This window comes from Pelobates fuscus, chromosome 1, assembly GCF_036172605.1.
Source record: "Pelobates fuscus isolate aPelFus1 chromosome 1, aPelFus1.pri, whole genome shotgun sequence".
Taxonomy (NCBI): Eukaryota; Metazoa; Chordata; class Amphibia; order Anura; family Pelobatidae; genus Pelobates; species Pelobates fuscus.
The window spans coordinates 488,316,110-488,330,424 of record NC_086317.1 but is presented as its reverse complement, the minus strand read 5'-3'; positions in this window follow the sequence as shown (position 1 = coordinate 488,330,424).

Sequence of the window (14,315 nt, the reverse complement as noted above, 5' to 3'; positions counted from 1 at the left end):
GCAGCTGAGCTGGTGAACGAACCCATTCCCGTCAGTGGGTTTGAAAAAACACTTGGTTCTAATCTCTCCTCTGTCAAGGAACAAGGTGAGATCCAAAAAATTGATCTCATCTTTATTCCAGACAGGGGACAGCACCAAGTTATAAGAGTTCGAATTAAGAAAATTAACAAATTCCTGAAATAAAGAAGAAGAACCTCGCCAAATGATAATAACGTCATCTATATACCGCCACCAGAGCACCAGGTTCTCCCTCCAGTTATGGCCAGACCACACATATAGATCCTCCCACCGTCTCATATAGGTGTTGGCATAACTGGGGGCGAACCTGGGGCACCTGCCAACACCTATATGGGGCACCAGGTTCGCCCCCAGTTATGCCAACACCTATATGAGACGGTGGGAGGATCTATATGTGTGGTCTGGCCATAACTGGAGGGAGAACCTGGTGCTCTGGTGGCGGTATATAGATGACGTTATTATCATTTGGCGAGGTTCTTCTTCTTTATTTCAGGAATTTGTTAATTTTCTTAATTCGAACTCTTATAACTTGGTGCTGTCCCCTGTCTGGAATAAAGATGAGATCAATTTTTTGGATCTCACCTTGTTCCTTGACAGAGGAGAGATTAGAACCAAGTGTTTTTTCAAACCCACTGACGGGAATGGGTTCGTTCACCAGCTCAGCTGCCATCACAAACCCTGGCTCAGGGGCATTGCGAAAAGCCAATTTACACGCTTAAGGCGCAACTGCTCCGATAGCCAGGATTTTAACGTTCAATCTACACATGTCAAAAATAAATTAATAGAGAAAGGTTACAAAAAGAACACTCTAGAGAGAGAAATTCGGTTAGCTAAACAGGTCAATAGAAACCAATTATTGGGGGATAAACCTCGGACTGATACGTCTCAGGTAAAAGAATTCTCTTTAGCCTTCCTAACACAATTTAATACCGACCACAATAGAATTAAAAAATGTTTACAAAAACATTGGCCAATTCTGTTGCAGGACCCGGTGTTGGAGACCACCCTATCACAATTACCCAGAGTCATTTACAAAAAAACCAAAAATTTTAAAAATATGCTAGCTCCCAGCTATGCCCTTAAATCAACTAAGCAAAATACCTCTAAAACATCAGGATCCTTTAGAGGATGCAACACGTGTAAGGCCTGTACCACCAGCCTTGTATCCAGAACAAATTCTTTTTGCAGTTATAGTACAGGAGAAAAGTTTAACATCAAGATGGATATTGGTTGCCACACGGACTATGTCGTTTATTTACTGCAGTGTCCGTGTGGCAAGCAGTATGTGGGCCGTACTAAAAGGATTCTCAAAATAAGGTTCATGGAACATCTTAATAACATAAAAAAGAAACTTGAGACCCACTCTGTACCTATTCACTGTAATGCCTGTCCCCAATTTTCTTTTTCCAATTTTAAGTGTGTGGGAATTGAGAGAGTATTACCCTACTGGAGGGGAGGAGATAGACTTAAGAAATTATCACAACGTGAAACCTTTTGGATACATAAACTCCAGACCCTTCATCCTAAGGGACTAAATCATGATATAGATCTCATAAGCTTCCTCGATTAATGCAATTTTCTTTCTTTGGTTACCCCGCGGCAGTGCCCTCATGGGAAGGATTTCCCTTCTCTTTTCTTTCTTCTTTTTCTTGTCTTTTTTCATTTCCTTTCCTTTTTATATAAAGGTTAGGAAATGTGTATCCTGTGAGATAAACTCACATCATTAAAATTTAAGGAACAGGTTCACTAAAGATATTTAATAAATGGATATCACTAGATCATTAAGATACACTATTTGTAGCACTTTATATTATGGATGATATGATCCATTTTTTTTTACAATATACGTAATACACGAATATACATAACTAGAAAATAAATAAATTCATATAATATTGACTCACACTCAAAATGAATTTAATAACATGGTTTACATTAAGGTGGTGCTATAGATAATTTTTCAAATAATTTATGTGTACTTGCTGGTTGTCTATTAGTATGACACCACTAATTATTATTACGATTCTGGAACTCACATGTAATATGACTATTTAAGTTGTAAGATGATCCACCTAATGAATTGATCCAATTTAAAATTAAATGCCACTTGAAAGATTTTATAACACTGATAACATATATGGAATATGATAATTTTTTGATAAAGGGTTAAACTGTGATCTCTTTGTATTTAACTGTAACAACAGGGTATTAGGAAAACATTAATTGGATTTAGGAGTTTTGTGCTCTACAAATCTAACTATTTGGACTGTAACCACTCTCTGTTGCTAGGAGACCGTTTGTCACAATATGCTTCACTTCCTATTAACATTAGGACTGCTATACCCTGGGCGACCTCTAGGTGGCAATATGTCTAATCACTTTTCATCTTTGAGTTGGAACGCATAGGGCAATGGAACGCGGAAGTACAAACGGAATGTCACTTCCGGTTTCCGGTTTCATCGTTTGGCGCCAAGAGTGAACGTCGGAACACCTTCTCCACACCTGAACAGGTTTGATGAATGCTCTGCAACTGAACAGGATCAGCAATTAAGGGTAACTCCCACCGGATCCACCAATGAACTATAGGCTTAGCCCTATTTATAGAGACTCATGGGGGGGGATAACATTGTATGTATTTTTGTATTGATTGATTTTATTTATTTGTATTTTGGTCCCTGAGGAAGTTCCTTTGCATAGGAACGAAACGCGTAGGACTTTCCCTTTGCTGTTATTTCTACTGAATGCGGCTAATATTTATAGCCTTTTTTCTACAATAAATTTGCATATTTATTTTACCTACCTCTATCGAAGTCTCATTCCATTTTTTGGTCCGCTTGGAGTTCCAGTGGAGAGTGGAGACGTTCAGCCGCCCAAATTTCTCGGGGCAGGCACCTGTTCTGGCGCATTATTCACTTTGATCTTGTGAGTGTATTATTGTATCAGCGCATTACTTTGTGTTTTGCTGTATCACACTATGTATCTTTTTCTGTTCCTGTTCTAGATTATGTGCAGCCGTATCTCATTTTCCTCTGTGTCTATGTAATGTAAACATTGCCTTTTCTCTGAACATGCTGTGTGCAACAAAAAAGCCTGCAAGGACTGACTTTACTCCCCAGAACAAATACTTTAAGCTACAGTTGTTCTGGTGACTGTCTATTTGTAAAGGCTAGCTAATTCACAGTGCGTTTATATATGTCTTTCTGAATTTTAAAATTAATGGTAGCAGAGGTTGGGGTTTTTTTGTGATATTGAATTCCGTATGTCTCCAATCACTCGCAGTTCCCCTGCAGCCCTTCACTCTTCCTGAATTGACCATTCTGAGTTGGCAGTGTGCAGTCTTACCCACTTCCTCTTCTATAAGTCTATTATGAAGGGAGTGGATTTCTCTCTCAGTGTTCCATGCCTATCTGAACATCAGGTAGGAAAACATAAGCATCTGACTGGAGGTTTCATATTCTCCCCCTGATCCCACATAATTGTGTCCTGTCTGTATTGCAGCTAGTTTCTAAGCCTCCTGTTTCCTTATTGTCTGTATTACAACCTGTAGCATTATAATGTTTCACTTACAAAAATAAGTACATATGAAATTTATTTCCCTAAAAAAAGAGGTTAAATTAAATGTTTTGCTTATATTCTGTATTAATGAAGCTGGATGTTTGGGGAGATTAATTCTGATGGTTTCCTGCCTAGCTTAGCATGTTACAGTTCAGTTCCATAGTAACTATTTTCCATCCTGCAGGCTCAGGTGTTACAATATAATCATGCATGGTACATTAGACAAGTTTTGAACTGTATCATACTTTATATTGCCACCAGTGGGTAAAGCTTTCTAAACCTAGACTGATTCTCCTATAAGCTCGTCATTGTAGACTTTTGTTTCCAACTGGGACGAGAGCGAGAGATTGGACAAGGTTTTAATAACTAAGAAAGCCAATTAAATCTAACTGCTGGTCCAGTTTTAAAAAGTGCCTCCCCCTACCGCACACATCTAAATTATATAGATATATACTGTCATGAAAAAAAGAATATAAACTCTATTTAAATTCAATGGTTTTACATGTCAGGACATAATCTTTGATTTCCCCACCGGCCCGAGAAAGGCACACAGCAAGTATGCGGGCCCAGCTCTCCATGGGCCGACGGGAGATGAAGAATCTCCCTTGCCGGTCATCTGCCCAGCTTGCCCATGCAGTATGAAAGCCCTGTTGCCAGGAGAATGTGTCTACTCTAAAAAGAACATTGCAGCATGGCTTAGGTTTGCAAAGTAGTATCTGAAGAAACCATAAGACGTCTGGAGATATGTCCTTTGACCAGATGACACCAAAGTAGAGATGTTTTACCATAATGCACAGTGCCTCGTCTGTCTAAAACCACCCACAGCACATCAGCACAAACACCTCATACCAACTGTCAAGCAGGGTGCTGGAGAGGTGATGATCTGGACTTGTTTTGCAGCCACAGGACCTAGAAATCTTGCAGTCATTGAGTCAATCATGAACTCCTGTATATATCTAAGGATTCTAGAGTCAAATGTAAAGCCATCTGCTAAGGTTGGGCCGAAAACCCCTCTGTGATTGCAGTAGCTATGGTGGTTTTTCCCTTCCCTATAGTGATTAAGGTGTGGTTCTCCTTTCTGATATTTTATGGCAACAAAACAAAAGACACGTCCCTGGACTTCATTTTCCCCTTGTCATTGCTTGGATTTTATTTAAGGCACTGGTTCTGCCCCTTTAAATTATATGGGAACGGTTCTACACTTTTGAAGTGGCACTTCGGATACAGCCGAAGTAGTCGAAGTGGCCACCATTCGACATACGAACACGTGGCGGCGGCCATTTTAATTCAGTCGAAACGCTTTCAGCGGTGTTTGGTCATCGAGTTCATGGAACTCAAATCGGACATGCGACAGCACGAACACCACTGAACTTTACCTTCTCCAGAACTTCGACAGGAGGAGAACTTCGACAATACGAACGACACTTAAAACTTGGTTATTTGCACGAACAGCCCCGTTCGTGGATTCAAACAGAACTTAGTATTGAAAATAGACCAGGCGCACAGCCTAAATCTGTGGCACTATTTTGGGCATGAAAGCCATGCTTGCGGTCGGTCAAGAGAGACTTCCATAAACTTTTGAACCCCTGCTCTGATCTGGGTGATTTTTGGATATGTTGTTTGCCCAGATCAGAGCTATCCAGGGATGTATAATTTGTGGGGATATGTTTGAGTTTTGGGGTGTTTCTGAACTTTGGGTAAAAAGTCTGAGGATCGGATCAAGTGGGTCTTTGCAGAGGTGAGGGCAGAAGCCCAGGAGAGGAGAGAGCACGAGCTGAGGATGGTAGCCGCTCAACGTCTTGCAGAGCCACCCACAGTCACCCTTGTTCCTGCCAACCCGGAGAAGCGAAAGGTACCTTTTGCTGCATTTAAACCATTCCTGGAAGCAGAGAGGGAGATCAACGGCTATTTGGCGGACTTTAAAAGGCAGTGGGCGCTTCACCAGGTACCCACAGAGGAATGGGTCACCATGCTATCCGGGAAAGCAGCAGAAGCCTTCCGGGCCATCCCAGAGGACGAGGTAAAACAATATCACCTTGTCAAAGACACCCTACTTAAACGGTATGCCATAACCCCTGAGGCATACCGGCGAAAATTCCGGGACACCAAGAAACGAGGCTGTGATACCCACATGGAATGGCTAACAGGCTGCACTGCACCGCTATTCATTGGATCGAGGAATGCCAAGCCATATCTGCCGAGGAGGTGGTGCAGCTGTTTCTCCTGGATCATTTCTTTAATAACTTACCGCAGGAATTAAACCACTGGGTTTGAGACCGACGTCCCCATACCCTCACAGAGGCGGCCTGCCTGGCTGATGAATATGCGGATGCCAGGCAACTAGATCCTGCGTTATCCCAACCTAACCTTCAAGTGGATTCTCGGGCTCCCCTTGTATCCAGACCCCCTCCACGACCGGAATTTAAGGCCCCTGTTCCACCCAGCCCCACGCTATGCTGGTCCCCACAGAAACAGTTCGGAGTCTTCTAAGGTGAAGTGTCACCGATGCCACGCACCAGGACACCTGGTGGCCAATTGCCCTTTTGGTCCTCCCAGATCTTCCTGGAACAACTCACCACCTGTGCCAGCCCCTGCGGCATCTCGTACCCCGGGAATATATGGGGGTATTGTACAAGGTCAATCCCATCTATGCCGATTCCGGGGATAATATACAGCAGCACCGACAAGAGGTCAAGGTCGACGGGAAGGCCGCCCAAGGATTACGAGACACTGGGGCTACTATTATGCTGGTACAGAGGCACTTGCTTCCAGCCCATAAACGTACGGGCCAAACCGTAGTTGTTCGATTGGCTGGGGGAGATATATTTCACCTGCCTACTGCCTGTGTTCACCTAGACTGGGGAGCCGGATCTGGTCTAGTAAAAGTCAGGATAATGGACAATTTGCCAGCAGAAGTTCTTCTGGGCAACGATTTGGGCCCCCTCAGTTCTGCCTACATTCCCACCTCTACTGCAGCGGCTCACCCCGTGACGACCAGGGCACAAACGAGAACCGGAAGGACCAGTTCACCAGCTTGGGAGACCCAGGTAAGACACCCCCCAACTGTGACTGTGACTGTGATAGCTTGGGACACTTCGGAGGAGTTTGGGAAAGCGACTAGAGAGGATTCCTCTCTACGAAAATACAGGGAAAGGGGCTGGGGGATTGGAAAACAAAGTTTTTATGTGGGACTCTAATAAGCTGTACTGAGTCACGGAACAGGCAGGACAGAACCCCTACCATAATCACCAGTTAGTAGTGCCCCACAAATATAAAAGGGAAATTCCTAGGGTTGGGCACGACATTCCCTTGGCCGGGCACCTAGGAGTCACTCGTACCTTACACCGGGTAACCCAGACCTTCTTCTGGCCTGGGGTACACGCTGATGTTCAAGATTACTGCCGAACTTGTGATGTGTGCCAGTGAGTGGGGATCACCCCAAGGCTCACTTGGTACCCCTGCCAATTATTGAAGAACCCTTCAGCAAGATAGCCATTGACCTAGTAGGACCCCTCGCCAAACCTAGTCCATTGGGTAAGAAGTATATCCTTACCTTTGTGGACTACACGACTCGCTATCCAGAGGCAGTGGCTCTGTCAAATATACAGGCAGACACTGTGGCTAACGCTCTAGTACAGATTTTCTGCCAAGTCGGGTTTCCCAAGGAAATCCTCTCGAACAGAGGCACACAATTTACTGCAGAACTGACCCAACAGCTGTGGAAAGTCTGCAGTATTAAATCGCTACTTAGTTCACCCTACCGCCCCCAGACTAACGGTCTCTGTGAGCGCTTTAATGGAACCTTGAAGCAAATGCTCAAGACTTTCACCAGCGAATACAGAGTGGGAGCGATTCCTACCGCACCTCCTCTTTGCCTATCGGGAGGTACCGCAGGAATCCACTGGGTTTTCCCCTTCGAGCTCTTATATGGGAGAAAGGTGCGAGGGCCCCTGGATCTCATCAGGGAGCACTGGGAGGGGGGAACAGAGAGTGAAGAGACCCACATCCTATCATACGTAATGAAGCTTCAGGACTGCATGGAGCAGCAGGCTTGGACGGTCAAAGACAATCTCCAGGCAGCCCAAGGTCGACAGAAGGTGTGGTATGATAGGGGTGCCCGACTATATACTTTCTATATAGGAAAGCCCGTTAAGCAGGATAAACTGCAGGCTTCCTGGCAAGGACCCTATAAGGTGATAGAGAAGCTGTGCGACACAACGTATGAAATCACCAGTTGCAAGGATGAGAGGCTAAAGCGAGCTTTTCATATTAACATGTTAAAAGAGTACGTAGAGAGACCAGAGGATGTAGCCGCTGTATGTAGCCCTGCTACCAATGACCCTGACAACTTGCCCCTACCTGACCTTTAAGAGAAGGGGTCACCCACTGATCTCGTTAACCAGGTCCAGTTAGGGGACAAACTCACTCCCACTGAGAAGGAACAGTTAAACGGCCTATTACAGGCAAAGAGCCTTACTTTCTCCCAGGAGCCTGGGTTCACTACCCTCACAACCCACAGAGTCGAAACCCCTGGACAAGCCCCACTCCCATCACATCCCTGAAGCAGGCAGAGAGGGGATGCGGAAAGAAATTCATGAGATACTGCGGTTAGGGGTAATTGAACCCTCAGACAGCCCCTGGGCATACTCTGTAGTATTAGTGCCCAAGAAAGATAGTATCACCCGATTCTGTGTGGACTACCGCAAGTTAAATGACAGAACGGTGACTGATGCATACCCTATGCCCGAGTAGATGAGCTCTTGGATCGCATAGCCAGGGGACACAACCTAACCACCATTGACCTCTGTAAGGGTTATTGGCAAATTCCCCTGGCCGAGGAGGCTATCCCCAAGTCTGCATTTTTCACTCCGTTTGGCTTGTCGTTAAAGTCATGCCATTCGGGATGAAAAATGCCCCAGCCACGTTCCAGCGCTTGGTGGATAGACTCCTTGATGGCTTCCAGGATTGTGCTTGTGCGTACCTGGATGACATAACAATCTATAGTGAGTCCTGGGAGGAACACTTAGCTCACGTAGGAACAGTACTGGATCAGATTCGGCCTGACTCTGAAACCAGACAAATGCCATTTTGGGATGGCTGAATTCCAATACCTGGGACACCGGGTGGGGTGTGGGAAACAGCGACCTGAGCCTTCTAAAATTGAGGCTGTCGCTAACTGGCCCACCCCTCACACCAAGACCCAAGTCTTGGCCTTTCTGGGCACCACGGGGTATTACAGACACATAGTTCGAGACTATAGCGCCATTGCTGACCTGACCAAGAAAAACTTACCCAGACAGGTCCTGTGGTCCCCCAACTGTGAAACTGAGTTCCAAGCCCTTAAGATTGCATTAGTTCATGCTCCTATCCTGGCTGCCCCAGTCCCTAACAAACAATTTATTGTTCATACAGATGTTTCAATGTTCGGATTGGGGCAGTTTTAAGCCAGGTGGGAGAAGATGGAGGAGAGCATCCTGTCGTCTACATTAGTCGAAAACATCTTCCTCGAGAGATCAGCTATGCGGCAGTGGAGAAGGAGTGCTTAGCCCTGGTGTGGGCCTTAAAGAAATTGACTCCCTATTTGTACGGACAGGAGGTCACACTGGTTACAGACCATAATCCGCTTGTGTGGCTAAACCGCGTTGCAGGAGACAATGGCCGGCTACTGAGATGGAGTTTGGCACTCCAACCCTACAACTTTACCATCCAGTACCGACCTGGCAAGTAGAATGGCAACGTGGATTATCTCGGTAGACTGACCTCAACCCCGAATGACAAAGTCTGGACAGCCCCAAGTTGCCCCAAAAAGGGGTTAAGCCGGGTCTGCCAGTGTCCCACAAGGAGGGAGCCATGTAACAAAACCCCTCTGTAATTGCAGTAGTTATGGTGGTTTTTCCCTTCCCTACAGTGATTATGGTGTGGTTCTCCTTTCTGATATTTTATTGCAACAAAGGACACGTCCCTGGACTTCGTTTTCCCCTTGTTGTTGCTTGGATTTTATTTAAGGCACTGGTTCTGCCCCTTTAAATTATATTGGAACAGTTCTACACTTTTGAAGTGGCACTTCGGATACAGCCGAAGTAGTCGAAGTGGCCGCCATTCGACATACGAACACGTGGTGGCGGCCATTTTAATTCAGTCGAAAGCTTTCAGCAGTGTTTGGTCATCGAGTTCATGGAACTCAAATCGGACATGCGACTGCACGAACACCTCTGAACTTTACCTTCTCCAGAACTTCAACAGGAGTCGAACGGCGTTCGACAATAAGAACGACACTTAAAACTTGGTTATTTGCACGAACGGCTCTGTTCGTGGATTCAAACGGAACTTAGTATTGAAAATAGACCAGCTGCACAGCTTAAAACTGTGGCACTAGTTTGGGCATGAAAGCCATGCTTGCGGTCGGTCAAGAGAGACTTCCATAAAACTTATGAACCCCTGCTCTGATCTGGGTGATTTTTGGATATGTTGTTCGCCCAGATCAGAGCTATCCAGGGATGTATAAGTATGTTTGTGGGCATATGTTTGAGTTTTTGGGTGTTTCTGAACTTTGGGTAAAAATTTATATTTTTTGCCTGTGGATAATAAACACAGTACTTTCAGCCTGAGAATAATCAGGCAAAAAATACAGAGAGGGTTACAGGGGTACAAACAGGGCTTAACCCTAGACTATACAAAAGTACAACAATCTACCCCTAGGGGGCGCCTGGTAGAACAAACTGAGGATGTAGCCATACTGTCGGGCTGAAGGGTGTTGCGTGCATGCGCGGTGATATCCTTACACGCATGCACGACCTCTTCTGTGATCTGGCTGAGTGCCGATCTTTGGGACCTTTGGCGGTTGAAACAGTGACCCAGCCCACTAATTGAAAGTGGATTTTGGCGGCAGGGCTACATAAGGAGAAGGGGGGTAAGTGGATCATCCTTGTTGTGCCCTTGAGAAAGGCGATTATTATCGCCGAAACGCGCGTTGAGCTGTGCGTGTTTTTTCACGTTTGCAGACTGTTTCCATGTAGCCTGTTATTACTTAACACGCTACATTTAGGCAGAGATTCTCTTTTTTGCCGGCTGAATCTCTGCTCTTTGGTCCATATATTCTATATGGAGCAATAAGAACCCTCATATTACTTCCTACTTTAATTTAAATTACCTACTCGTCTCTGTCCTTTCGATTTACTCATCTTTTGTGATACTTATAGGGCCATTTCAGTCTGAGTGAGTTTATTAGGTAATCGGACTTTGATTTATCATATAGAAATTGGTTATATAGGAGATCTAGGGGTTCTTGTATGTCTATGATTCTATTTATCTGGATATATTTTAGCTATTCTTCTACATATGATAAGTTGATACTTTTGCCGCCTATGTTGCTATTTTTTTTAGCCACTCTGCTACTTTGAGTGATTTACTTGCAAAGTACCAATTTATATCACAACTCAGTGTGTGTTCAATTAAGCTGGAGTATATTCCTCAGTATTCTTCCACATTGGTTGGTTAAACAGTCTGGTGTATTTTAGACACTTGGTGTTTATTATTTTGTAATATTTTATTAACATTAAAACTTTATTATTTTTTGTACCTTGTCTGAGATACAGTCCTTTTACAAGGTTTATATATAGTGCTCTATTGGGGGTAGTGGTCTTGATGGGATTTGCTTTCTGTTTAGGAATGCTTCTCCCTCATTTCTGTATTTTTTGTATCTTTTGGATAATTAAGTTCTTCCATTAGCTAGCTTAATTTTACCACATGACAGGAGGCTTCATATTTGCATATCTTTCTTTACTGAAAACTCCAGCAGCATAGAAACAGTAACAACCAATCAGAGAAAAGATATGCTGCCCATAAAAGGGCCTGTCTATGACATCATTTCCTCTTTCTTTGCTGCTCCAGCCATTAACAGGTCAGAGTATTTTGCCTTGTGCAAAGATTCTTACTGTATACCTGTTTGTTATTTGTATACTGTATATTTTGTATGCATATATTTATACTTGCCCTGACTGCCTGTACCTGCTCCCCTCTCTCTGCTCTGTGATCGTTTTATTCGTTTTTCTCACTTTTATTTTCCGGCGATCCGCGGGCGGCGCGGCTGTCTGTGCCACGCTCGCCGCACGGACCTGCCTCTATCTAGCGCAGGGTTATTGTGGGGTGACGGGTGGAGGGTAGCCAGGGCTTATTTGAGCTTGTTCGACGCGTTTTTTTCTCCTTACAGATCGCGGCCGCGAGCGGGAACCCCTTCCCCACGCGGCCGGCGGCCATCTTGGATCTCGCGGTTATCGCGAGATCCGCGGCGGCCTCTCTCTGCGGTTCGGTACTCACCGACCGCCGTATCGACACCGGGGACCACCAGCAGGGTGTCTCCCCGGTCTCTTTTCACTCCCAACTCCTGCACCACATGCAGGGATAGTTCCGTTTACGTTTTTTCATATGTTAATGCACTCCTTCTCACTGAGGGTGCAAATAATTTTTCTCCACAACACTTTTGTTTGTTTCTCATATATGTACATCTGCCTCACTGTAAGGCAAGGGTTTGCATGCAAAAATTTGAAGGCTCATAAGGCTACCGTCCCCTCAATGTGACTACTATTAAAGGGACATACATACATATACACATATATATGTTATCACCCCTCAGGGGAATTTTACTGGCACTACCTTCCCTCCAGGGTATATCATTGGGTACCCCTCATAGGGTCCTGTTATATTACTGCACCCAAGGGTGAAATTTATGTGGGTGTCCTCTGGGTATTTTTTCATGGCACACCACCTGGGGTGACCCCCCAGTCACGCATGCAGGGCGATACAGCCCCCCCCCCTTTTTTTGGTTGATGTGGGTGTCCTCTGGTTACCACGGCACGCCACCCGGGGTGAACCCCGAGAATATGCACTAGGGCGTACCTAAGTCTGACGTTTAGCCCTTTGGATAACATACGTGCATAAAAGCCTTCTATACACGACTATATTGTCTATGTTTGCAAACTTCCACGGTTCTCCCCACTGAACCTTGTTCTCGCCCCACAGGTTGACGCTACTTTTGGTCATGGAAGATACGCAAAGCTCAGACTTTCAAGCCATGATCAATGCCGCCGTGGCGGCTTCCGTGGAAAAGGCTCTCTTGCGAGCCCTCCCCCTCAGCCATGGTGATACTACCCCTCCGGGACGCATGGAAGCGTCGGGCTCTGAGACGTCCAAGACCAGGCGACTCAAGAAACCTTTGAGCCCCCCCTCCGCCAAGGCGAAGAACAAGGTGCCCGCCAAACGGGTCAAGGGCGCGGTCCAACAACCCGCACCCTGCGCACCCCTGTCCTCGGACGAGGACGACGCCTACGACCCCCGTGACCTAAATGTGGTGGATGAATGGCAACGAGAGGGTTCACCCTCGGACGACGAGGACTGGCAGGACCTGCCACCCACTTCTTCGACTTATGTCAAGGAGACCTTCTTGGACAGAGAGGCCGATGACAGCCACTCCGCCGGCCCGTCCGGGGATGGCGTCCTGATGGACGAGCAGGGCTTGCCGCTGTTTGACCCACGCACCATCCGACACCCTCGCTCCTCAGAGTGGACACTGCCAGAACATCTGGCGAAGTTTATTCATTACTGGCTGCGCAAGCCATTGGAGAAGGAGGTGCGGACGCGCCTCCGGGCCGAATGCCCCAGGCCCCTGATCCCCGACAAGGTGGCGCTAACACCAGAATTTGATGATACTATGGTAGCCTTTATGTCACGCTCGGGCAGAGACCCGCGCAAAGGAGTTGAAAAGGGCATCAAGGCAGCACAGGACAAAGTGCTGGACCTGCTGGGTCCCATAGCCAAGATGTTGCATCACGCTGACATGGCCCTCAGCCAAGGATCGCTGCTGGACCCCCATATCATGCGCGAATGGGCCCAACGCGCAATCTGTCTGCTGGGCAACGCCAACGCAGCGCTTTGTGTCGAGAGACGCAGATCGGCTCTGATCAGAATAGACAGCAAGCTCCTGGAACTGGGAGCCAAGGAATTCGGGCCTAAGGCCAAAGGTCTGTTATTTGGCGATGCCTTCATTTCTGAGCTGAAACGACATGTGAACTTATTCACGACTTTGAACAAGGCCCAGACCTCACTCAGACAAGTGTTCCACACTCCTCCAGCTAGAGGTGTTTTTGGAAGGGCTGGCCGACAGCGGAACCGTGCCGCCAGCCGATTTTGGACCTCAGGTTCCAGGGCGTTCCCACAGACGCCAACCTTCTTCCCGTCCTCCTCACAAAAGCCCTCTACATTTCGAGGCGCAGGAAGGTCCAGAGGTTTCAGGAGCCGCGGACGCGGCCGCTTCAATAATGGTGAGTCCCTCCATACGTACATTTGCCCCAAAGTTTATTGCAGGCAACCTGTCTTCTTTTTTCCAGAACTGGACACGGGTCACCAGAGACGCCTGGGTCCTCCAGACGGTACGCGGTTTCGTGATAGACTTCACCGCACAACCTGTCCAAACCGCTCTTCCCCTCCCGATACACATGTCGGCAGAACAAAACCGACTGGTGGACGAGGAGATCCACTCGCTCTTCGAGAAGGGCGCGGTTCAGTACGCGCCAGACAGGGGAGGCTTTATAAGCAATATCTTCTTGGTGAAGAAGAAAACAGGCGAGTATCGGCCGGTTATCAACCTCCGACAACTAAACGCCTTCGTGGCCTACAGACACTTCAAGATGGAAGGCATCCATCTTCTGCAAGACCTTCTCACCAAGAACGATTGGTTTACGCGCCTG